Source organism: Triturus cristatus, chromosome 6, assembly GCF_964204655.1.
Source record: "Triturus cristatus chromosome 6, aTriCri1.1, whole genome shotgun sequence".
Classification (NCBI taxonomy): domain Eukaryota; kingdom Metazoa; phylum Chordata; class Amphibia; order Caudata; family Salamandridae; genus Triturus; species Triturus cristatus.
In genome coordinates this window covers 800,361,075-800,385,039 of record NC_140589.1, presented here as the reverse complement: position 1 = coordinate 800,385,039, position 23,965 = coordinate 800,361,075, and the positions used below count along the sequence as shown (strand labels likewise).

Below are 23,965 nucleotides of genomic sequence, written 5' to 3'. Positions count from 1 at the left end.
TGACCAGACGGGAAAAGAAAAAGGGAACCATGGATGGCCAAGAAGCAACCGTGGCCGCAACCTTCCAGTTGGAGAAACTGGAGGAATACACCCACAAAGAACTCAAACAATTCTGCAAGGACAAAGGAATCCCAACCACAGGATTGGGCACCAAAAAGGAAATGCAGAAAGCCCTGAAAGCCTGGGCAGAACTTGAGACCCCTCCACCCCGAGCCGAAGGGACCTCGGCCCAGGACGGAAACCTGCCGACCACGACCCCGACAGATGGGGAGCGAACCGTCCCAGACACCAGCCTTTCCCACGAAGAAATACGAGAACGGGAAAGGGTCCGGACACACGAAATGGACCTCGCCCGACTCCGGCTAGACGGTGAGCTCCTACTGGCGGAGAAGAAGATAGCCTTGGAGCAACTACGGCTGCAAGAGGAAATCGAGGAAAAGAAAAGGCATCGGGAACTAGAGGAGAGACGGCTAACCCTCGAGCACGAGAGGAGCCTTAAAGAACTTGAACTAAAAGCTAAAACTGGGGAGACCAGCAACCCCGGAGCCCGGGACGCTCTGCCCCTGACCGAGCCAAAGGTTCACATCCCCAAGGATGTCGTCAAGGAGTACTATAAAAATGACGACATCCAGCAATGGTTCCGAGCGTACGAAGTAGCCATGACCTCCCATCGGGTACCCCGGAAGGATTGGGGTGCCGGCCTATGGGGGAGGTTCCTCAGCGAGGGCCGGGACACCCTGCTGCAACTCCCCGACGCGGTGATGACCTCATACGACCACATGAAAGAAGCCCTACTCACCCGCTACGGTCTATCGGCCGAGATGTACCGGCAGCGCTTCCGGGACTGCAAGAAGCTCCCCGGTACCACATGGGTCGAGTACGTGGACTTCTTCAGCCGAGCGTTGGAAGGATGGATAAAAGGAAGCAAGGTCACCTTGTATAATGAACTGTTCGACCTCATTGTCTGGGAGCACCTCGCCAACAACTGCTTTGTGGAACTAAGGCAACACCTCCTGGACAGTAAACTGACCGAGCCCCGGAAGCTCGCCGCCGAAGCGGACCGATGGGTCAACACCCGGGTCCCCCGGAACCCCGTGGGGGACTACACACGGAGTACCACGGGACCTCCCCGCCAGCGAGGCGGAGGAGGGGGGTCCCACCGCAGTCGAGAATTCCCGGCCGGGCCGCCCAGAAGCCCGCCACGAGGTCAAGCAACCAACCACGCTTCCCCGACCCAGGGCCGAAGGGGGACCCCTATCGCACGGCCTGGACCACGACCGACAGTGACCTGCTTCGGATGTCGGCAGACCGGCCACTATGCAAGTGACCCGGCCTGCCCCGTGAACCGACGGAACGGGACCACAGGGCCACCCCCCCCCGACAAATAGCCGCCGCAGCCCTGGGGGAGGGAGAAGACGAGGAGGAAAACCCCAACGACGGGTCCCCGAGTGGGAACCAGCTGCCATGTCGCTTGTATGCCTGGGCTCCCGAGAAATGGTGCCCCGAGCCGCCATCCCAAGCAACACCCAGAAGTACCAACAGTGGGTCACCATCAATGGGCGACAGGCCGAGGCCCTCCGGGACACTGGGGCCAGTGTGACCGCTGTCCGCTGCCATCTGGTGACCCCCGAACAAATCCTGCCGCATGTCCTATGCCCTGTCCGGACCGCAGACAACACCGAGAGCATGTGCCGGATGGCCAGAATCCCCTTCGAGTGGGGAGGAGTGTCCGGCACCCTAAAAGTAACGGTCCGCGACGACGCCCCGGTGGACTGCCTCCTGGGGAACGACCTAGAGAGCTCACCCTGGGCGCAGGTGGAACGCCGAGAGCATCTGGGGATGCTAGGACTACCAGAGTGGGCCTGAGCCACCACTCGGTCCATGACCGCCCAACCAGCCGCTGCAACGGCCCCCGACAAGCCGACGGGCCCGAACTATCCACCTCCTCCGGCACGGAGGAACCTGGCGAGGAGGCCGGGCCATCCGAACTTTCTCCCGACAAGGCCGACCCCTCAGCGAGATCCCCGAGCTGGCCCAGTGGCGCCACGACGGGGGCCCCACCCGCGAACAATTCCAGCAAGAGCAGAAGGTCTGCCCGTCCCTCGAGGGGGCCCGACAGCAGGCGGCCGCCCAGGCTGCGGGGGACCCCACGGGAACCCACTGGGTCTATTGGGACAATGACTTGTTATATAGCGAGCAGAAAGTCGCCGAACTAGGGGCCGGCCGGGTGCTGGTGGTCCCCCTCCGATTTCGAGAGTTCCTCCTGAACCTGGCACATGACGTGCCCCTCGCCGGACATCTCGGGCGGGACAAGACGTACAGCCGCCTCGTGACCCATTTCTATTGGCCCCGAATGAGAAGAGACGTGGACCAGCACTGCCGGTCCTGCCCGACCTGCCAAGCTAGCGGGAAGACTGGGGGACGAGTGAAAGCCCCCCTACAACCATTTCCAGCCGTCCACACCCCGTTCGAACGAGTGGGAATCAACATCGTGGGGCCCCTCAACCCCCGAACCGCCCTGGGCCACCGCTTCATCCTGGTACTGTTCGACCACGCCACCCGGTACCCGGAGGCCGTCCCCCTCCGAACTGTGACAGCTCCAGTGATGGGCCGGGCCCTGATGGGCATCTTCTCCAGGGTGGGGCTCCCCCGAGAAGTGGTGAGCGACAGGGGTACGAACTTTATCTCGAAGTACATGAGATCCCTCTGGCAACAATGTGGGGTCACCTATAAATTCACCACCCCTTACCACCCCCAGGGGAACGGACTGGTCGAGCGGTTCAACCGAACCCTGAAGGGGATGATCAAGGGCCTGGAAGAGCCCCTCAGGAGGAGATGGGATGTCCTGCTGCCCTGCCTCCTGTTCGCCTATCGGGAGGTACCACAGAAGTCCCTGGGCTTCAGCCCCTTCGAACTGTTGTATGGGCACCCCGTCCGAGGGCCCCTCAGCCTGGTCAAGGAGGGCTGGGAGGCGAACGTCCAAAATGCCCCCCCCCCCCCGACGTCTACCGGTACCTCCTGACCCTGCGGAACCAGACTCGGAAGTTCCGGGCCCTGGCCGAAGCCAACCTCGAAGCCAGCCAAGAAGACATGAAACGCTGGTATGACGAAAATGCCTCAGCCGTCGAGTTTGAGCCGGGCCAGCAAGTCTGGGTCATGTCACCCATGGACCCCTGCGCCCTGCAGGACAAGTGGACCGGGCCCTTCAAGGTAGTTGAGAGGAAGAGCCCCGTCACGTCCCTGGTCGACATGGAGTCCCCGAGGAACCCCCTCCGGGTCCTGCACGCCAACCGGCTCAAGCCCCACTTTGCCCGAACTGAACTAAGCCTACTGCTGGCTACCGACGATGGGGGTGAAAGTGACTCCGAGCCCCTACCAGACCTCCTGGGGTCCTCGGGCCAAGACGGCTCCTTGGAGAGCGTCCGCCTCTCCGCCACCCTGACACCAGAACAGCGCCATGATTGCCAGAAGCTGCTGCAACCCTTCGCTGCCCTCTTCTCTCTCCCGCCCGGGGTGACCCCCTGGTGCGTCCACGACGTGGACACGGGGGACAGCCCCCCTGTACGACACCGCGCTTATAGGGTGCCTGACCGAGTCCGAGCCTGCATAAAGACCGAGGTCGCCAAGATGCTCGCCCTCGGAGTCATCGAGCCTTCCGACAGTCCGTGGGCCAGCCCGGTAGTCTTGGTGCCGAAGGCCGCCGCCCCCGGCACGGCCCACGATCTCTGATTTTGTGTCGACTACCGGGGCCTGAACGCAGTCACCAAGACCGATGCCCACCCCTTGCCACGAGCCGACGAGCTGATCGATCGCTTAGGGGCCGCCCGCTACCTAAGCACCTTTGATCTCACCGCTGGGTACTGGCAGATCAAGCTCACTCCCGGCGCCCAAGAACGATCAGCCTTCTCTACCCCCGATGGCCACTACCACTTTCGGGTAATGCCCTTCGGCATGAAGAACGCCCCAGCGACCTTTCAGAGGTTAGTAAACAAGGTCCTGGCCGGACTAGAAGCCTTCAGCGTGGCCTACCTCGATGACATTGCTGTCTTCAGCGACCACTGGGCCGCGCACCTAGGACACCTTGGGGAAGTCCTGGCCGCTCTCCAAAGAGCCGGGCTCACCATTAAGGCCAGTAAATGCCAGATCGGTCAAGGATCTGTGACCTATCTGGGCCACCAGGTGGGGAGTGGCCAGGTGGCGCCCCTCCAGTTAAAAGTCGACGCCATCCAGGCGTGGGAGCCTCCCGCAACCCAAACCGCTGTCCGGGCCTTCCTAGGCCTCACAGGCTACTACCGACGATTCATAAAGGATTATGGCAGCATTGTGGGCCCCCTTACGGAACTCACTTCAAAGAAACAGCCCAAGGCGGTGCACTGGACGCCCCGCTGTCAGACCGCGTTTGATGCTCTCAAGGCGGCCATGTGCGCTGCCCCTGTGCTACAGGCCCCCGACTACAGCAAGGAATTTGTAGTCCAGACCGATGCATCGGAGTACGGGGTCGGGGCGGTCCTCTCCCAGCTGGACGCCAAGGGCCTCGACCGACCGGTGGCCTTTATCAGCCGCTGACTGCTGCCGCGACAACAGAGGTGGAGCACCATCGAGCGGGAGGCCTTCGCGGTGGTATGGGCTCTCAAGAAGCTCCGGCCCTACCTTTTCGGCACCCACTTCAGGGTCCAGACTGACCACCGGCCCTTGCGGTGGCTCATGCAAATGCGGGGCGAGAACCCCAAGCTGTTACGCTGGTCCATCTCGCTGCAAGGGATGGACCTCATTGTAGAACACCGGCCCGGCAACGACCACGTCAATGCTGACGGCCTGTCCCGATTCTTCCGCCTCGGCGAGGAGAACCCCCAAGGAGATGGGTGACTCTCCCTGCCTTCAGCTGGGGGGGACGCGTGTGGGAGCCGGCCTCGTGGCGTGGTCCTGTTTCCACGCGCTAAGCCGCACGAGGTCCCATGCACATCGGGGCTCCTCCATTTTGGATTATACGTCACTCCACGTGACCACCTGCATGACCCTGCTCTACCCTGCCTCGGTCCCAGCGAGGCCCGACATCGAGACGCCAACCCCTGGCCTGGGGGATACCACGTGAGCCCTTCCCACTCCCGGCGGAGGGCAGTATCGATGGGACCCCCAACCGTCCTTCCACACCTAGGTGTGATCGCCCCACAGCTCTCTGGGGCCTGGCGCCTCTCCTGCTGGGCATCTGGCCGCTCCCTACCCGGCCTCTCCGCCCCCTCCGGGCGCAAGGGTCCGGACATCAAAGGGCTCCCGTCCTATATCTGGGGCGACCCGACAACAGGACAGTAGTTGTATCCTGGAGTCAAGAGCCCTGCTGATCGGATCGCGGCTGACCCTACGGAAGAAGACTCACCCTGAACCCACCACTTGAGCCCTGCTGACGACGTCGCGGCTCCCCCGTGCTTAAAGACCTTCACGAACCTTTGGGGCCCTGCTGACGCTGTCGCGGCCCGACCTTGTTGAACATTACCATCAGAGCCCAGCTGACCTCGTCGCGGCTCGACTGAAGCGGACCTACCACCGGAGCCCTGCTGACTGTGTCGCGGCTCGACCTAAGCGGAACTGCCACCCGAGCCCTGCAGACGCCGTCGCGGCTCCCCACGTCCGAGCCGCTCTGAGACCAGCACTCAAGGTCTGGCGCAGAGCCCTCCCGTACCTGGTTGGTACTAAGACTGTCCCGCTACCCTACCCTTCTAACGGACATTGAGACTCTGATAGGATCCCTCGATCCCACTGTAAATATTGAACGTATTACTGCTGATAAAGAACCAAGTCACGCAACTGCTCTTGAGTCCTGTGTGGTGGTGTTACTGGGCCTAGTACGATCCTAGGAGAAAGACCTCCCCGAGGGGGCTTCTCAGCGGCGCTCGGATATAACTTTGCGGTAGGAAGGTGCCCCGGAATAGTCTCCCCGACGACCCGGTGGGCCTCCCTCCAACACTATGTGTGTGTGTGCACATCTAAATATATAAATGCATACACACACACAACCACACACACACACACACACAACCACACACACACAACCACACACAACCCTACACACAATACCACACACAACCACACGCACAACCACACCCACACACACACAAAACCACACACACACACAACCACACACAACCACACATACACACAACCACACACAACCACACACACACACACAACCACACACACAACCACACACACAACACACACAACCACACACAACAGACACACAACCACACACAACCACACACATAACCACAACCACACACACACAACCACACAAACAACCACACACACACACACACACACACAACCACACATACACACAACCACACACACACAACCACACACACACACACAACCACACACACAACCACACACACACACAACCACACACACAACCACACACACAACAACACACACAACCACACACAACAACACACACAACCACACACAACACACACAACCACACACAACCACACACATAACCACAACCACACACACACAACCACACAAACAACCACACACACACACACACACACACACAACCACACCCACACACACAACCACACCCACACAACCACACACACACACACAACCACACACAACCACAACCAAACACACCCAACCACAACCACACACACACACAACACCACACCCAACTACACACACAACTACACACAATCACATCACACACAACCACACACACACCACACCCAACCACACACACAAGCACCCACACAACCACACACAACCACACACACAACCACAACCAAACACACACAACCACAACCACACACAACCACACACACAACACCACACACACACACACACACACAACTACACACATAACCACACACAGAACTACACACAATCACAACACACACAACCACACACACACGCACCCACACAACCACACACACAAGCACCCACACAACCACACCCACAACCACACACACACAACTACACACACAATCACACACAACCACTCACACAGCCACACCCAACCACACCGCACCCACAACCACACACACAACCACAACCACACACACAACCGCACACACAAGCACACACACACACAACCACACACAACCACAACCATACACAAAACCACACACACACAACCCCACCGCACACACGCAACCACACACATAACCACACACACACATAACTACACATACACCCAACCACACACACACAACCACACACACAACCACACACACAGACACAACCACACACACAACCACACATCCACACACACACCCACAACCGCACCCGCACACATACCCACACACACACAACCACATACACAACCACACACACACACAACCACACACACAACCACACAGAACCGCACACACAACCGCACACACACAACCACACACACACAACCACACACACACACAACCACAACCACACACACAACCACACACACAACCACACACACACACACACACATCCACACACACACAACCACAACCACACACACAACCACACACACATACACAACCACACACACATACACAACCACACACACCACACACAACCACACACACCACACACAACCACACATCCACACACACACCCACAATCACACCCGCACCCACAACCATACCCACACACAACCACACACACAACCACACACACACACAACCACAGTCACACACACAACCACACACACACAACCACACACACACACACACTGTTGACTTTCATTTAATCTCATACTCCATAGCTGGTGTGGGACAGAGGTAATTAATTACCTGCGTGCCCCTTTTCCCAGTACAAGCATTCCAAAAAGGTACAAGACCCAAAATAGCGACAAGTTCAACAGCTTCCCACTGGATCACCACTACCATCTTGGCCCGACCACCTCTAACTGAACAACCAAGACGGAATGCAAAAAACCCTTAAGGGGGTGGGGGTATTCTAGATGCATTTATGATGGTCAACATTCAGAGGCGTGCTATATAGATATGCCCAGGTGTGTCCTGCAGCCCGAAAGCTTCCTTCTCCTCCTTCAGTCCTTATCTCCTATAAGGATGATGGCCTGCAATCCATATCTGCTGGTCCTTGGTGGATTACCGGAGGAGGGGAACACAACATTTCTTGGCCACGGGTGAGAGCCTTTGAGAGTTAGGCACAACAGCCTAGTTAGGAGGGAGGCTTTACATCTGGACATTCCCAACTATTCCATGGTCACTCTGGTAGACAATGAAGTAGAGACACCAAAGGAGAATATGAATTTCATGCAGAAGGAGGCCATCTTCTTCTCTGGAGAAATTTTGAAAACAAGACTGTTGCTCCACTACAAACATCGACAACATGATACCCATTACTCATTGAGAGACCTGGAGGCCATGTAAAGTGTGGGACACCTATAGTTTCACACATTAGGAAGACAACATTGATAGAGATTCCAACTGAATACATTATGCTATCAGACTTAAACTTGATGCAAGCCTTAATTTTAAAATACAATCTCTTTATAAATTCCTGGCACCAGAGCACAGGAGTTGGAGAGGAGACTAAGGTTACCAACAGTCTCCAGGAGAAGTGTATGGTAGCTTTTAAAGACGAGTATTGCTGACAGGCACACTAATACTGAAGCAGAAAAGGGTCTAACGTGAGACACTGTATCAGATCCTTAAACGAAAGGTACCATGGCACGGCAGCGTCCATGTCACCAGCAGTATGGAAAGCCATGGAAATGGTGTTGCGTGTTCTTCAGCGTTGAATGCTGTGCTAAGTTCTAACTGCACAAAAGGTAAGTCCCACCCTTACTGGTAGGTTTGGGCCATGGACAATTCAAATATTACTGCTGCCCCAGACAACTGTGAAATGACAACAATCTTCTTGGTACATGCATGGCAGCAACATCTGTGGATTACAGTACCCCTTTTAGTGCTTCTGTGAAGTTTACTTCCTTCTGCCAATTATTGCCTTATCTTGCAACTGTCCCTGCTGTGAGGGCCTTATCACATATTTTGAGAAGGACTCTGGTGATTTTCTGGCTGATGTGGAAGACAGACAGTAATGAACAATGAGATTGTCACTGTCAAGAGGAGCACAACGTTGTAATGCAATAACTTTTTTTCAAAGATGTTTTGATTTCATAGGCAAGCTGGTTATGGATTTTTAGTTATTGTAAATAGTTGGGTAAATATTTTTTGTTTATAGGGGGCTTGTCTGCAAGTGAATTATACAGGTGAATGTTTTAATAGTGTGTGATGCTGACGGCCATGTTCTCTTGAGTTCGAACAGTGAATCAAGGAGTTGAGTTCCCATTCTCTTAAGCCAATGATCTATTCTGCTTAGGCTACACCATACTTCACAGACTGAATATGGACATACACTCCTACATTTCTTCTCGACACTGGGTCTGAGGTGGTGCTCACAGGCAAGTAGAATAATTAAATCTCCTTCCTGTCATGGATGGCACTCCTTACATGAGGCTCTTGGAAGATCTGGTACACTGCAGGAAGAAATGAGTGCAATCGATCAGACAAGCCCCAACTGCTAAAGAGATAATGGGTAACGTAAATCCTAAAATCAATTAAAAAAAGAAGAAGATTGAGGATGGAACATAGGCACTTGTTCATCTCCCCTAATCTTGGAAACTAAATCCTGAACCGGAGAAGTTGGCATTTCAACAAAAAGGCCGTAGTATGGGCCTACTGGATGCCAAGCCTGAGACAAGTGAAACTTCTGAACCAGAAGTGAAAGTAATATTAGATTTAGCCTAGCCTCTACCAATGGTATACATAGTCTAACAACGACAAACCACTCACGTCAGGACTGCTTCCTGGTCAGTCAAGGTGCCCTATCGTTGCAATGTAACACCGGCCCATCAGATGCCAGTCCCGAGGCAAGTAAAAGTGTTGACCTAGAAATGAAAAGTAATCCACAAGAGATAAATCTAATCTGGACTCCATTGGAAGGAGAAGTTAGAATATGAAGGCTAATTCATGTCTTCTTTCCCAGATTTTAAGGCAACAGTGCAGGAAGTCAGGCAATCCTTTCTGGAAGTGAAGAAGCTGCGGAAAATGGAATCAAAATATGCACTGATTTATGTGGCCAGTTTGGTATAGAATACAGAGATGAAGCTAATTTCTTTGTAACACTTGAATCTGCAACTGACCTTTTGGATACACATTTTATGACAGTCTGAGAAGTCCAATATCACTCCTGGAGGAGGGTGGGCGCTCACCACAGAGCTCTGCAATGAGCCATAATAAATACTCACCTTCTATATAGGTCTGTAATTGCGTATTAATGTTCACTAGAAGGATGGCATGATGTGGGTAGAATAAGCTATTCCGAGTCTTAATGCTATACAATATACTAAGGGGGATCGCGAGTGGATGGTGAACGTAGGTCATGTAATGACGGACTAGTCCTTGAGAATTTATATTTTTACTTATGGGTGTGCGTTGAAGGATCGAGATGGGTGAGTTGTATCAATCACTCTGAACTGATAATAAAAAACAGTTAAACAACTGAAAACCCAATTACAACTTTTAGAGTGCTAATTAAGTCATAGGGGTTCAAGAATATGTTGCCTTTTGTTAATAAAATGTTCTACACCTATTACCTTTCAACAGCCAAGCACCGCCAATCATATTAAAAACTTGAATAACTTTCATAACTTTATTCACCTCTGGGGCAAAACTGGCATTTTAATTAGTGGGGCAACGCTCCTTCGCTCAAATGGAGAGCCGCCCCATCTGTGGCCAAATTGCTTGACAGTATTCTAGCCACATATCTCTAACCACTGGCAACGAACCACCATGTGTGAGAAATTGGGGTAATCCACCGTGCTCCTTCGTTTCAACAGAGGGTCAGCTTCTTCGGTCTATTTAATGGTGAATAAAACAAAGTATGTATATTTGAGTGACCGACAATCCTACAACACATCTAAGAACTAAAGGCTAGATGTATCAAATGCTTTACCCATTTTGTGTCTATGGGAAAATGCTTTAGTACACAAGTGCCTAATTGACAACTGATGAAACCTTCGTGAATCCCTAACAGGGATAGAAACGTGTGTCTGATCCTGACCACGGAGAGGGCGGGAGTGACTCACTCCCAGAAATCTGCAAGAGTTGGTGGAACTTGTTAGGAGACTTCTTTATTTGCTGATCCCCTGGCTAGTTTCATAGCCTACTCATATCGGAGCTAGCCTCTGAAATGTCTCTTCATCCAGGGCTTCCCTTCCCCTCTGCCTCACTTCCTATTCATGCCCTTCCCACTTCCCCTCCCCTAGAAAGCCCAGTCGCCACTCTGCTAGACTGCTAATCCGCAGTCTAGCGGATTTCTGGTGACATTACAACATGGACTAATACATGCCTGTTACTTCAGACTTTATGTTGATAGTATTAAATGCCTTGAGCCTAATGCCTTGCAGTAATTTTAGATGGTTCTCGCCACTTTCTCCATTTCTTCATCTCCTTTCCAATTTCACATAAACTCCTCCCAAGTTAGAATTAGTTGTGTAATATGTTATTCAGTATAGCAATTCATTATTATATACAAGTAATACTCGGTGAGTAGTTCATCGAAATGGTGACTAACTTCCTTTTTGCAGCTCTCTGCTTTCATTATTTAAACTGCACCTGTATGGCCATTTTACAGTGGTTATGATAAAGTTTACTCTAATTTACACGCTATCAATCAATCAATCAGGGTTGATAGAGCGCAACTACTCACCTGTGAGGGTCTAAAGGCACTGAGGAGGCAGCTCCATTGAGTGCTGGGGTCATCTGAAGAGTCAGGTCTTGAGGTCCTTCCTGAACTGGGGCAATGTGGAGCTTGGCAGAGGTAGAGGGGGAGGTAGTTCCAGGCCTTGGCTGCGAGGTAGGAAAAAGACTTTTCTCCCGTTCTGGTCTTGTAGATGCATGGGATGGTGGCGGGAGAGAGATCGGCTGATCTGAGGTGTCTTTTGGGTGCGTGGAAGGACAGACAGTTGTTCAGGTATATGGGTACGGTGAAGTGAAGGGTCTCTATTGCGTGGGTGAGGAGTCTGAAGGTTATTTTTCCTTTGACTGGGAGCCAGTGGAGATTGCTGAGGTATTGGGTGATGTGACTGCAACAGGGGATGACGAGGATCAGTCTGGCTGCAGCGTTCTGGATGGTCTGGAGGTTGCGCAAGAGTTTCTCATTGATTCTGGAGTAGAGAGCGTTGCCGTAGTCCAGTCTGCTGCTGATGGAAGCGTGTGTGACAGTTTTTCTGGATTCGGATGGGATCCATCTGAACGTCTTTCGAAGCATGCGGAGGGTGTTGAAGCAGGTCAAGGATACAACATTGATCTGTCGGTTCATTGTGAGCGATGAGTCTAGTATGATGCCGAGTTTTCCAGCGCGGTCCGTCAGGGTGGGAGGATTTCCGAGGACGGGGGGCCACCAGGAGTCGTCCCATGCAGAGGGGGTGGAGCCAAGGATGAGGACTTCTGTTTTTTCAGAGTTGAGTTTCAGGCAGCTGTTCTTCATTCAGGTGGTGACAGCTTTCATCCCTTCTTGGAAGTGTGTTTGGTGATGTTGGGTTCGTTGGTGAGGGAGAGGATAAGCTGGGTGTCTTCAGCGTAGGAGATGATGTTGAGCCGTGGTTCCTGATGATGGCTGCGAAGGGGGCCATGTAGACGTTAAAGAGGGTGGGGCTGAGGGAGGAGCCCTGGGGCACTCCACAGTTGGTCTCTGTCGGTTCCGAGAGGTAGGGAGGGAGTCAGACCAGCAGAGTTCTGCCAGTGAGGAAGGAGCATATCCAGTCGAGGGCCTTGGCGTGGATGCCGGCGTCGTGGAGTCTGGTGGCTAGGGTGCGGTGGGAGACGGTGTCGAAGGCAGCCGAGAGGTCCAGGAGGATAAGGGCTGCAGTTTCACCCTGGTCGAAGAGGGTGCGGATGTCGTCGGTGGCCACGAGTAGAGCAATTTCGGGCCTGTAATTGCAGCAGAATCTGGATTGGGAGATATCTAGGATGTTGTTAGCTTCGATGACGTCTGCTAGCTGGGTGCTGACGGCTTTTTTGATGACCTTTGCTGCTAATGGAAGCAGGAAGATGGGCATGAAGTTTTTGAGGTCTGTCGGGTCTGCTGAGGGTTTCTTCAAGAGGGGGTTGACTCTGGCGTGTTTCCAGGGGAGTGCGAAGGTGGCGGACTTGAAGGAGCAGTTGATCGTCAAACGTAGTTCAGATGTGATAGCCAAGGCGGCTCTGTTGAAGAAGTGGTGTGGGCAGGGGTCTGAGGGTGCACCGGAGAGGATGCTTTTCATGGTCTTCGAGGTGTCTTCTGTCGTGACTAGAGTCCATTTGAGCAGGGTCTCTTGGGTGGCGTCACATGGAGGGGGAGCCGGAATGGTGAGGAGGTCTTTGTTTTTGAAGTTGTCATAGATAATCTTAATCTTAAGGTGGAAGAAGGTGCTCAGTCTGTTGCAGAGCTCTTGGGAGGGTGGGACATCTGTTGTTTCGCTGCAGGTTTTTCGAATTCCTTGCTGATGGAGTAGAGTTATTTGGTATTGTGAGCGTTGGTGAGGATTCTGTCTTGGAGGGATTTCTTCCTTGTGGATTTGATAAGATGGTGGTGTGCGGTGGTGTCTGCTTTGTAGGTGCCACGTGGTTCTGGGGTTTTGTTGTTACTCCATGTCTTGTCGAGTCCAGCTTGCTTTCTTGATGTGTCTTCCTGCGACTTTCTTGAGGGGACGAGTGTGTCAGTGGCAGTTCGTGATCCAGCGGTGGAGGTCGCGTGCTGCGGTGTTTGCGTCTGGCGTAGGCAGTGGTGGGGTGCTGATGAGGGAGGAAATAAGCTGGTCTTCAGTTACTTTGTTCCAGCTTCTGCAGGGCAGTCGGTGGCCATACTTGTGTACGGTGTTTTTTTTTAAGGAGAAATGGATGCAGTGGTGATCTGTCCAGAGGTGTTCCATGGTGTGGCTATAGGAGAATCGGTTTCCTTTGCTGAAGACGGGGTCCAGTGTGACTTCTGCTGTGCGCGTGGGGGCAGTGACTAGTTGCTTCAGTCCTATGCTGGCTAGGCTCTCTAGGAGTGAGGCAGTGTTTGATTCATCGTGGTTGTCCAGGTGGAAGTTTTGGTCTCCGAGTAGGAAGTAGTCTGTGGAGGCAAGGGCATAGGGTGTGATGAGGTCGGTGATGGCGTCGGTAAAAGGAGCGCTGGGGGCGGGCGGCCTGTAGATGAGGGTTCTGCAGAGAGTCGCTTAAGGGTTGATCTGGAAGTGGAGGTGCTCCATGAGGATCGTACGGGACGGTGGTCTTCATGCTGAAGGTGCTTTTCTAAACGATGGCGATGCCTCTTCCTGGGTGGATGGCGTGGTCCTAGCAGAGGATCTTGTATCCGTCGGGAATGGCTGTTGGAATGTTGAGTGAAGAGTTAACTTTGGTCCAGATTTCTGTGAGGAGGACAACATCGGTGTTGAGGAGGTCCCAGATTTCTATGACGTGCTTGTGTAGGACACATACGTCGAGGAGGATGCAGTTGAGTGGGTTGTGAGCGGTGATGTCTGGTAGGCTGGGAGATGCTGCTGGAGTACGGAGGTGGGTTTAAGGTGCGACGGCAGGGTAGACAGGAGAGAAGGCCTCGGGTGTTGTTCGGCGTCGAGAGCTGACAGTTGTTGCTGCCTCCGAGGTTGAGAGCCTGGAGGGTCCTGGAGTCGTAGCAGAGGCGGGTTAGAGGACCCGGGTCCCTGGCACTGGTTGCGGTCGGGTCACAGAGCAGACGGGCCTGCATTTGACACGCCTTCTGTGCGCTATCTGTGCGTCTGCGCAGCGGCCCCCATTAAGTAGGGATGGGGGGGTGGGTCCGCTGGGAGAAAGCCCAGTCGCCACTCTGCTAGACTGCTAATCCGCAGTCTAGCGGATTTCTGGTGACATTACAACATGGACTAATACATGCCTGTTACTTCAGACTTTATGTTGATAGTATTAAATGCCTTGAGCCTAATGCCTTGCAGTAATTTTAGATGGTTCTCGCCACTTTCTCCATTTCTTCATCTCCTTTCCAATTTCACATAAACTCCTCCCAAGTTAGAATTAGTTGTGTAATATGTTATTCAGTATATCAATTCATTATTATATACAAGTAATACTCGGTGAGTAGTTCATCGAAATGGTGACAAACTTCCTTTTTGCAGCTCTCTGCTTTCATTATTTAAACTGCACCTGTATGGCCATTTTACAGTGGTTATGATAAAGTTTACTCTAATTTACACGCTATCAATCAATCAATCAGGGTTGATAGAGCGCAACTACTCACCTGTGAGGGTCTAAAGGCACTGAGGAGGCAGCTCCATTGAGTGCTGGGGTCATCTGAAGAGTCAGGTCTTGAGGTCCTTCCTGAACTGGGGCAATGTGGAGCTTGGCAGAGGTAGAGGGGGAGGTAGTTCCAGGCCTTGGCTGCGAGGTAGGAAAAATACTTTTCTCCCGTTCTGGTCTTGTAGATGCATGGGATGGTGGCGGGAGAGAGATCGGCTGATCTGAGGTGTCTTTTGGGTGCGTGGAAGAACAGACAGTTGTTCAGGTATATGGGTACGGTGAAGTGAAGGGTCTCTATTGCGTGGGTGAGGAGTCTGAAGGTTATTTTTCCTTTGACTGGGAGCCAGTGGAGATCGCGGAGGTATTGGGTGATGTGACTGCAACAGGGGATGACGAGGATCAGTCTGGCTGCGGCGTTCTGGATGGTCTGGAGGTTGCGCAAGAGTTTCTCATTGATTCTGGAGTAGAGAGCGTTGCCGTAGTCCAGTCTGCTGCTGATGGAAGCGTGTGTGACAGTTTTTCTGGATTCGGATGGGATCCATCTGAACGTCTTTCGAAGCATGCGGAGGGTGTTGAAGCAGGTCAAGGATACAACATTGATCTGTCGGTTCATTGTGAGCGATGAGTCTAGTATGATGCCGAGTTTTCCAGCGCGGTCCGTCAGGGTGGGAGGATTTCCGAGGACGGGGGGCCACCAGGAGTCGTCCCATGCAGAGGGGGTGGAGCCAAGGATGAGGACTTCTGTTTTTTCAGAGTTGAGTTTCAGGCAGCTGTTCTTCATTCAGGTGGTGACAGCTTTCATCCCTTCTTGGAAGTGTGTTTGGTGATGTTGGGTTCGTTGGTGAGGGAGAGGATAAGCTGGGTGTCTTCAGCGTAGGAGATGATGTTGAGACGTGGTTCCTGATGATGGCTGCGAAGGGGGCCATGTAGACGTTAAAGAGGGTGGGGCTGAGGGAGGAGCCCTGGGGCACTCCACAGTTGGTCTCTGTCGGTTCCGAGAGGTAGGGAGGGAGTCAGACCAGCAGAGTTCTGCCAGTGAGGAAGGAGCATATCCAGTCGAGGGCCTTGGCGTGGATGCCGGCGTCGTGGAGTCTGGTGGCTAGGGTGCGGTGGGAGACGGTGTCGAAGGCAGCCGAGAGGTCCAGGAGGATAAGGGCTGCAGTTTCACCCTGGTCGAAGAGGGTGCGGATGTCGTCGGTGGCCACGAGTAGAGCAATTTCGGGCCTGTAATTGCAGCAGAATCTGGATTGGGAGATATCTAGGATGTTGTTAGCTTCGATGACGTCTGCTAGCTGGGTGCTGACGGCTTTTTTGATGACCTTTGCTGCTAATGGAAGCAGGAAGATGGGCATGAAGTTTTTGAGGTCTGTCGGGTCTGCTGAGGGTTTCTTCAAGAGGGGGTTGACTCTGGCGTGTTTCCAGGGGAGTGCGAAGGTGGCGGACTTGAAGGAGCAGTTGATCGTCAAACGTAGTTCAGATGTGATAGCCAAGGCGGCTCTGTTGAAGAAGTGGTGTGGGCAGGGGTCTGAGGGTGCACCGGAGAGGATGCTTTTCATGGTCTTCGAGGTGTCTTCTGTCGTGACTAGAGTCCATTTGAGCAGGGTCTCTTGGGTGGCGTCACATGGTGGGGGAGCCGGAATGGTGAGGAGGTCTTTGTTTTTGAAGTTGTCATAGATAATCTTAATCTTAAGGTGGAAGAAGGTGCTCAGTCTGTTGCAGAGCTCTTGGGAGGGTGGGACATCTGTTGTTTCGCTGCAGGTTTTTCGAATTCCTTGCTGATGGAGTAGAGTTATTTGGTATTGTGAGCGTTGGTGAGGATTCTGTCTTGGAGGGATTTCTTCCTTGTGGATTTGATGAGATGGTGGTGTGCGGTGGTGTCTGCTTTGTAGGTGCCACGTGGTTCTGGGGTTTTGTTGTTACTCCATGTCCTGTCGAGTCCAGCTTGCTTTCTTGATGTGTCTTCCTGCGACTTTCTTGAGGGGACGAGTGTGTCAGTGGCAGTTCGTGATCCAGCGGTGGAGGTCGCGTGCTGCGGTGTTTGCGTCTGGCGTAGGCAGTGGTGGGGTGCTGATGAGGGAGGAAATAAGCTGGTCTTCAGTGACTTTGTTCCAGCTTCTGCAGGGCAGTCGGTGGCCATACTTGTGTACGGTGTTTTTTTTTAAGGAGAAATGGATGCAGTGGTGATCTGTCCAGAGGTGTTCCATGGTGTGGCTATAGGAGAATCGGTTTCCTTTGCTGAAGACGGGGTCCATTGTGACTTCTGCTGTGCGCGTGGGGGCAGTGACTAGTTGCTTCAGTCCTATGCTGGCTAGGCTCTCTAGGAGTGAGGCAGTGTTTGATTCATCGTGGTTGTCCAGTTTTGGTCTCCGAGTAGGAAGTAGTCTGTGGAGGCAAGGGCATAGGGTGTGATGAGGTCGGTGATGGCGTCGGTAAAAGGAGCGCTGGGGGCGGGCGGCCTGTAGATGAGGGTTCTGCAGAGAGTCGCTTTAGGGTTGATCTGGAAGTGGAGGTGCTCCATGAGGGTCGTACGGGACGGTGGTCTTCATGCTGAAGGTGCTTTTCTAAACGATGGCGATGCCTCTTCCTGGGTGGATGGCGTGGTCCTAGCAGAGGATCTTGTATCCGTCGGGAATGGCTGTTGGAATGTTGAGTGAAGAGTTAACTTTGGTCCAGATTTCTGTGAGGAGGACAACATCGGTGTTGAGGAGGTCCCAGATTTCTATGACGTGCTTGTGTAGGACACATACGTCGAGGAGGATGCAGTTGAGTGGGTTGTGAGCGGTGATGTCTGGTAGGCTGGGAGATGCTGCTGGAGTACGGAGGTGGGTTAGGTGCGACGGCAGGGTAGACAGGAGAGAAGGCCTCGGGTGTTGTTCGGCGTCGAGAGCTGACAGTTGTTGCTGCCTCCGAGGTTGAGAGCCTGGAGGGTCCTGGAGTCGTAGCAGAGGCGGGTTAGAGGACCCGGGTCCCTGGCACTGGTTGCGGTCGGGTCACAGAGCAGACGGGCCTGCATTTGACACGCCTTCTGTGCGCTATCTGTGCGTCTGCGCAGCGGCCCCCATTAAGTAGGGATGGGGGGGTGGGTCCGCTGGGAGGCGGGAATGACACACTGAAGGGGGTAGAGACCATGGAGGCAGCAGCCACAGGGGGAAAAAATGCAGCAAAAAGAAAGAAAAAAAAACACGGTAGAAAAAGGGGAAGACAGAGAAGGAAGAAAAAAAGAGGGCACAGAGGAAAGAGGCAAGGGAGAAAAAGAGTGCACGGAGAAAAGAGGCAAGAGAGGTAGAGGCAGAACAGAAGAAGAGCAGAGTGCTCTTCCACTGAACAACCAGGGATGAGGCGCAGGTAGGAGCCTGCGGGTGGAGGGCCTCGAACACCCTGCAACAGTGAGCTCAGGGGACAACACTCAGTGGTGGAGCTGCGCGGGGTAGAGCAGTCACACTGACCAGGTCAGTGGTCTTGCCATGCAGCAGCCGCCATTAAGTAGGGATCAGGGGAGGGCGGGTAAGTTCGGAGGTAGGAAGGACACAGTGGAGGGGCCCTGGGGAAGCAGCGGCAGGGGGGGGGGGGGTGAACGCCGTGAAAAGAAAGGAAAAAACACTGTAAAAAAGACAGAGAAGGCAAAGAAAAAAGAGAGCACAGAGGAAAGAGGCAAGAGAGAAAAACAGGGCATGGAGAAAAGAGGCAAGAGAGGCAGAGGCGGAACAGCAGAAGAGCACAATCCTCCATCCTTCCAAAGAAACAGAACTGACCCCCACGGAAATAAAGATCTGCCTATGACCATGCTTCAGTCAAGTGTGAAAGCTAAGATCAGCACTTGTGTCTCCTTGTCCCACAGTTGACAGTACAAATAGTGGACCATATCTCCATCCCTGATTTGCCCATAACAAATTAAAGCACATGGATAGACAGCTAATCTTTGCAATTTAAAGTTTGCACTCATTTATAGTTAAATTCCTACAGTAAGTTGACAGACCCATAGTATCAACTCCTAGCTTGTGAATTTTCTCTGCCTGATGGACTCTTAGTCCAGGCGAATAGTAAAATAAACAAAATACATACCTTCTACACAACCCAGAAAGAGCATATCGAAACCACAGAAACTGCCAGATAAATATTGTATTCCAGTTCAGGGAAAAAGTCCATCCGGTAGGAGTAAAGTCTGTTGCTAATTTGTTTGGGAGATTTCCCACTGATTCCAAAAATATACCTAAGGAAGAGATGAACATAGTAACAATGAGTGTCAATCAATTAACTTCCAAAACAGATTATGTTATTATATGCAAGTTAAATTATACAGTATACATGAATGGAATTAGACTCTACTGTGCAAGTCTAGATATTCAAATACAATAAAATAGGCAGATTTGAGTCAATCACATTGTGTTCAAGTTACAAACCGATTCAGACCCTGGCGGACAGAGTACCATCCGTTTGGGTGGCAAAGGACTTAAAGTTTGCCACCGTGATGAACAGTAGTCTGTCTTATTTAGAGATGACCACTGGCCCTGTGGTCATCTATGCACTCTGAAAAGAACTGCAATTATTACAATTCCATTCAAGGCACAAAAAGTTGGGTGGACGGCTGCGATCGGTTTTGATGGCGGAGCTCCAAACTTAAGATTTTTTTTTCCTCCCAAAATGGAACTTTATCACTAACAAAAAAAATAATGACTCCACACACTGAGAGTTTTCTTTCATGGTGTGGGTGCGGGGTCACTATTTTTTTGCCTGTGCCCCATCGCCATTTATTCCCTGGCGATGATGGACAAACAAAAGCCCCATCAGACTGTACATTCTAAACAGTGTGGGATTTGTGATGACTTTAGTCTGATGTACTACACTGTCCGGCCATCAGAGGTAGCTTTTAGCTGACGGAGCCCCCCTCCTCTCAGGGGCTGACCATCCTCTCAACCTTAAGCGGGGAGGGCAGACTGTCAGTTTGGCAGACAGGGTAGCTGTCGTGTTTGCAGTGGAGTACATTCTGCCAAACTCTAAATTACCCACACAGTGCTTTGTGATATTGGCGTGCACTTTCATTATAGTCTATAAAGCACTGCAAAGAAGCAAAGTATTTCTTAAAACTTACAATTCCTTTATTATTCTACACTGGTTATCTGCAAAAACTTGCATTATAGTCCTGTACAATACTAGCGCCCAATGACCCATTGGTGATGCCATTCGAATTGCTTACATTCTTAAAGGTGAGGATAGCAAACTGTGGTAGTCCTCTGAGACATCTATGGCTGAGAGTATATTGGGGACCACAAGTCCATGAAGCGCATTTTTACTGCTGACAACTCACCGCGAGCTGCCATTTTAAACTTTTAATGGCTACAGATGAACTTATGCCAGGGTGGTTTATTAATATGTCTTTTTTGTGTTTAGGCTACTTTACAATACCAGTTCCACAATGTTACAGAAGCTGGAGTTTAAATTATTGGTTAGTAAGATGAGGACATTGCTCATCGGCTATGAATGAGAAGAATTAACCGTGAAAGCTCGCTGACTTGCTGTGGCTCTGTCCCTCATTGGAGAACAAGTGCTTTTAGTCTGGTTAAACTATGCCATGAACACCATCTTGAAATGGGACAACTAGAGGTTGCTGCTGTAAACAGGAAGGCTTGTCAGACTCCCCAATGAGGTTCCAGCAGATTACAGAGGACGACCTGTAACCTAATGAATTTGCCTCTATGTTTTCTGTCTGTTGTTGGTGCAGCAAATTGTCCTTACACCAAAAGACCCAATGTTTTGGGTGCATAAGTATCTGGAAGCCACCTTGTGTAACTATTTCAGGCCACGGTTCCTTTATGCATGTCCCAGGGAGCAAGCGGATTAAATTTGGCCATATGCTGTAAGATTTATTAATTTTAATGGCAAGCAAAATCTAGCTCGCTTATTTTCAATCATCTAAAATGCCTACAGTTCTCTTAGTGAGCAGTGAATGTTCGCGACCCTGATGACAGCCTTACCTACAGAGTGGAGAGGTGTGCGAAGAACATTCTGCTCAGCACCCAGCATTACCTATATGCATAAAACATACTGCTCAGGGACATAAGTATTTGAAAATGGTTTGCACAGTGACATCAAGGCATGTGGTGATTGAGGGTATGTAGTTACTCTTCATATGTCCAAACATGAGGACCTCTAAAGGGACCGAAAGTCCTCAAACCAGAAGTAGATCAGTTTGAACCTCTTGGGAATCTGTCTGCAAGCTGGTTTACCAGTCAGTGAGGAAGTTAAAATCCCCTGAGCCAGGGAACTGTCTAAATGGTAAAGAGAATCTGCAGCTGGACTTTGCAAGTAAGAGGCCCCATCAGCACTTCTGTTTCCTGCACACACCACTGCGTTCCCTTCATCCAGGCAGCTCCTTCTCTGCCCTCTTCAGATCACATCAAGATACACTCTCTCACCAGTTCAACTGTAAGCATTGAACTGCTGAGAGAGGACTGCTGTTATCTCAAAAGAGCAACAACATTGACGATTATAAAGGAACACCAACATAATTAATCGTTAGCTTGAGCTTTCAAGTACCTTCTTGTAACTGGCCAGACAGGCAGGTTATAACTGGCCACTGCCATACAGACTGCTATTAAACGTTCTGTGGCATAGTGCGAGTGCTTTAGTCAAGCTACAGTCGAGAACTGCTTAAACAGTGGTACAAGCCATTTGTAGTGTAAGTGGTTGGTTTTTGTGCAAAACAACAAAAAGTGAATGTGTTTCCCACACTCCAAACTTACAATCCCAGCAATCGGTCCCAAAACAGTTAGCAGCAAACTTGGCCAAATACACTCTGGTAGGGAGAGTTCCCAAGCGGAAGTTTAAATACAAAGTGTGGCGTGCAACAGTGGCAATTTCAGTTAGCTAAATACCTAATGTATGTTTTACTTGCAAATAGTCAACAGTCAAATGTGAGGAATAGGCCTGCCAAGGCGAGAAGTTTCCAGCACACAAAGGTGTCTTTTACCAAGCCCACTGTGGCGTGATCTACAAGAGCTGAACTGGACCAAAGATGACAGAGTCCAAGTTCATCCAGGCATCCCTTAACATAGATTAGCCAGGGATTGTATTGGAAATTTCCTAGGGTCGATGCTTCCAAAACCACTCTCAGATGCCCCATGGTGGCTGCGATTTACTTAAATTCAAAAGGCGAAAGCGGGAATGAATTTTCAGTTATCTGCGATTGCGTGCAGTAACTGTATCCCCAAAGTAGCTGAGACTACCGCTTGTTGTCTGTAACCTTGTAAGATAATGCTCAGGATGTGGCAACCAATTTTTTATCAAGTCCGAAGGATGGCGTTTGCTTGACGCTACAAGACATTGGTTGCCTTTTCAATATGGTCAGGCCAGTTCAGTTTGTTAATGAAGCGAATGCCCAAGTAGTCATAGCTCTTAATGGTTTCAAGCACCTGACCCGTTATCCTTGCGGATTTCCTTCAAGGCGGAGCCATTGAAATAGGCATTATTTTTGTTTTTTGTGTGTTAGTGCAAAGATATTTCTGCCTACAGATGCTCTCAAAGTTCTCCAAAGATTTATGCATTGCGTTTTGTGTATACATCAATAGCATCAATAGAACTGCGTCATATGCAAAAAGAAGAATGAGTATTTGTTTTTACTGCACAACCTTGGGGCATCCAAGGCTCTCTCTGGATACAAATTCTTTGCATTTGTTTAAAAATAGAACAGCGGGGCAAGTAGACAGCCTTGCTGTACACCAGAGCAGATTGTAAAATGAGGGATGTATACCCCAGAGCTTCCGTAGCAAACAGAAGCGCTTGTTTCTGCATGCACAGTTGTTTTCCACCCCCATTTTTTCTAGTGATTGACAAAATTCTGATCTGTTAACTAGATCAATCGCCAATTTTAAATCTATAAATGATAGATATAGACACAATTTGAGCACCCTTCTATATTTGGCACACACCATATATGGTTTGACAGCTTGATCGATAGTGCTGATGCTTGTACAGAATCTAGCCTATGCATCGATTAGAACATTATTATTGTCAATCCACCCTTGCAGCCTATTTGAAAGTACACAGCCAGAGATTTTTCAGGTGCTCTCTGATAATGAAATAGGCCTGTAATTACTGGGAAGCATCTTACTTCCTTTTTTGTGGAAGGGCACTATGATAGCACTTTGCTACGAAGAGGGGATGCATTTTTTCCCAATAGCTGTACTAAACATCTTAGATAGGACGAATGACCAGACCTTCAGGTCAGATCGAAACATGTGCACTGGGACACGATCGAGGCCAGGGGCTATATTGGCCTTTTGCTCTATGACTGCTCTTTCTACCTCCGGGCGTAGCTCCTTAGTTCTCAATTTGGTCTATGGTTGGCAAGTTCTCCCAAATATGTCAAACCACCACTGCTATTATATACTGCCTTTTAGTGGCCCACCTAGGTGTGTGAGCAAATCTGATGACCATGACTATTTGGACCATCCCTGAACACTCTGGCAATTTTCCCTGAAAAGGATCTACTATTTTTCTCTTCTGCTGCCTCAATCAGGTCGCGCCACACTTGTTGCTGGTAGTTTGATTTCTTCTTCCTTAGTAGGGCTTTACAGTTGCTCCTTTCGCTCTTAAACATTTAATCATTGATTAACGAATGATGCTGGTACCTATATGCGTTAGAGACCTTCGACTTGGCAAGTCTACACTCCTTATGGTACCACCCAGAGTAATTCTTTAACAGACCA

General features: G+C 51.1%; 1 pseudogene across 1 annotated transcript in view; it reads right to left on the bottom strand.

Annotated features, from left to right (window-relative positions):
* The window catches only part of LOC146817897 (uncharacterized), a 195,554-nt pseudogene that overhangs the window by 48,899 nt on the left and 122,690 nt on the right, over nt 1-23,965 (bottom strand). The window contains exon 2 of the transcript XR_014962855.1: nt 9,456-9,552. The product of XR_014962855.1 is annotated as an uncharacterized LOC146817897 (transcript). The remainder of the gene's footprint in view (nt 1-9,455; nt 9,553-23,965) is intronic.